The sequence below is a fragment of the Centruroides sculpturatus genome, unplaced genomic scaffold (assembly GCF_000671375.1).
Source record: "Centruroides sculpturatus isolate CEXI.00-Female unplaced genomic scaffold, Cexi_2.0 scaffold3207, whole genome shotgun sequence".
NCBI classification, from domain to species: domain Eukaryota; kingdom Metazoa; phylum Arthropoda; class Arachnida; order Scorpiones; family Buthidae; genus Centruroides; species Centruroides sculpturatus.
The window spans coordinates 1877-5100 of record NW_019387326.1 but is presented as its reverse complement, the minus strand read 5'-3'; the positions used below and the strand labels follow the sequence as shown (position 1 = coordinate 5100).

At 35.1% G+C, this 3224-nt stretch overlaps 1 non-coding gene across 1 annotated transcript; it reads left to right on the top strand.

Annotated features, from left to right (window-relative positions):
* The first annotated feature begins 462 nt into the window (after window positions 1-462).
* Window positions 463-534, top strand: Trnaq-cug. The gene has a single exon. It is a non-coding gene; the product is annotated as a tRNA-Gln (tRNA).
* Window positions 535-3224: the final 2690 nt, after the last annotated feature.

Here is a 3224-nt window from a genome sequence, read left to right as displayed (position 1 = left end):
TTAAGCAATGAGCTCGGGCAACAGTGCCTAAGATTCGATTATCAGTTACACTCATAACTGAATAATGGAGTCATTAGCTATTCTTCGCGTTACGATTCTAACTGTCAGAAGCCCGGGAGCAACTTGCATTACAAATCGAATTTGTAGTGTAAGTTACTTCCTCTTCTATTTTGTCTAACAAATGGCTTTACACATCTAGAATGAGATTTATAATTCTCTCTGAATGTAAAAATATATGAATCACTCAATAGATCTCATTATCTTTGTTATAGTTCAGAGCGTAATTGTCCCTACGATGTATAAGCTTTTATCTGTAAACTTAATTTAATTTTATTAACGAGAAAGTGTAGACGGAGAGATTTCCATTATCGGCAACAACAGATGCGGCGTTATCTCTACGCGATAGTCGATAAGGCAATCTGCAATGCATTAAGGTGATATGCGGCAGGCGGGTTTGTGTGAGGTACCATGGTGTAATGGTTAGTACTCTGGACTCTGAATCCAGCGATCCGAGTTCAAATCTCGGTGGGGCCTTTTTTTTTTCTTCTTTGCCCCTGTCATCGTTTATGCAATTGAAGGCGACAGCGACAGTAGAATTTAGAAACTTCTTTTGCTATGAATTTAGAACAGAAACTCTGCTTCACACACGTTCGGCGAAGCAGCGTTTCTGTTCGACGCTTTACAACGTTTTCATATGCTTACTCGACTTTTCCGATGCTTTCAACATTTTGCAAAGTTCTAACCCAATTAGCATTACTGTTTCAAATCAAAAGAATTACAAAATGTCTTTCAGGCGCTTACGTCACACTAAAATAGATATTTTCAATCAACCGCTCATAAGAAAAGTTCGTGTCAGGAGTGGAATTCGAACCCACGCCCACTATCGTGGACCAGAATGCACACTCCCGCATTTACAGGAAGGGTCTATCTTGAGTCTGGCGCCTTCGATCGCTCGGCCATCTTGACGTTATTTTGCGATTACGATTGATGCCTAATCATTGGTGAATATTCATTTCTCGTTATGTTCAAGCAGTTTTATGACAGGCCGACGTTTTACTAACTAAACGATGAATCAACGCAATCGTTTAGTTTACGGAATTTCGAAAGAAGTTATGACATGTTTTGTCTCTTGCAAGAAATGAAATTTTCCCCCGACTGAGTGATGACGTGGACGTTAAATTACGAGTCGTTTTTCCATTTTGACATTAGACTATTGGAATTAGGGGTGGGAAGTGTCGATACGTGAACTTCTAATGCAAGACAGAAGTCGCTTTATTTCAATTCAAAACTCTTTTCTTGAAAGAAGTTAAATAGAGAACAGGCCCGAATCTATTGCTAACAGGAAAAGTATGATGTACGGGGGCGAGGCAGTACATTACTAATTTGAGATTGAGAGCATATATTTTAAATTAAATAAATTTAAGATATGGTGAAAAATTGCTTGGTGTATGTGTAAATTTACATCTTTATTTTCAGTTGTTAAATATTATAAAAATTTGAGAACTTAGGAACAATTTAAAAAAGAAAAAGTATGAGTGTGGCGTTCTCAGAAAATACTGTACTGTACTTGTATGTATTGTTTGCTTGAGAATACAACAGAGAATAAACTGCCCAAATACCCTTAAACAAAGGAAAAGTACATACTTTATGAAGGCATAGAGCCTTTACTACATGAAAATGAAAATTATTGAATACACAGTGTACAGTAATTTACCTGATAAGACAAACCTCAAAAAAATACTTTATGAAACATAAAGTTGTCTATAATGAAAATTAACTAGGGGTTTTTTCGCCTGCTAGCCGAAAAAACTTCTTCGCCTGCTAGCGGAAGGATTTTTTCGGCTAAGTCTTCTGCATATTGTTGAACTGATAGGCAATTTTCTACTACAGATTTGCTTGAATCATACTTATAATTTAAAAAATCTCTCTGTAACCCTTCAATTGTGAGATCGGACCTTTTACCATACAAGGTTTCTAATTTGTGTATCATACTATGTGAGGAAGTGCAATTTTCAATTTTCTTTGCGATATTACTGTTCACATTTAAACCTATACAAGCTTGAGCATCTAAATCCTTTTTAATCCACGCTGCGACATCTGCCTCATTATTCGCATCTTCAGATTTAAGAATAATTCCGTTCGCAATGTCATACAGATCCTTCGATCTTAATGTAAGATTTAGTTTAAACTTCCATGAAATATAATTATAGTAAGATTTAGTTTAAACTTCCATGAAATATAAATCTTCTGAGAAAGTTTTCATCTGAGATTTCACGATATCCATATTGACAGACTAACTTAATTAGTTTTACACTTACAGTGATGACGGGTAGCAATTCACGATCATTTACGAACACTGACGAGGTTGACCGACGTTTGAAGCTCGACAAAGATGGCGATTGCAGACGATGAACGAAGATATGGCTGACACGTGTCTCGATACAACTTGCGGTTCTCAATTTATGCCTTTTCCTTTCTCTCAGACAAATTCGACTGTCGAGATTCGTTCCCGGGATCTGGGCCCATAACCTGTGGTGATTTCTTCTAACCGTGAACAAATCAAAAAGGCGAGATGAGATTAATTAACGAGAACATTTATTGGCTTGCACACATCCGACTCGGATCTTACACAAAAGACGTCTGCTATCGTGAACAATTAACAAAAATATACATTTATCAGACAATAGACAAAGACTAAGTTTGTAAACAATTTACCTTTTGTATATATAACTGACACTCGATCCCGAGCGGTCTTTCTATGATCGGACATAAAAAAAATGAACGGATTTGCGCGGCTTACAATAACAAATATGATTAATCTTAACACATTGGCAATTACAATTACAATTAGTTACAATTAGTGTAACATTATCTGTTACTAATTTTATCAAAAACAATTAAAATTTATAAAAATTAGGCCCTAGTAACCATGTTTGGTACCATTCCGTATAGCATAGCATTTGCTATTAGTCATTTCCGTTTATAGATGCATTTTCTTTTCTTATTTCTTTTTTTCTAGGATATCATTTAACTGGAATTTATATTAAATTTTCTTTAAAAGATAAGCTATTATAAACTAAAGATTCTCCTGTCAAGCATGACTGAATACTTACTGGAGCTATCTTTTTAAAAAGTTTAAATTTAATTAAGTAAATTTAAAATTACGCCATTTGCCAAAATATTTAAAAATGCAACTTAATGAGGAAAATTTCCCCAAAGTATTC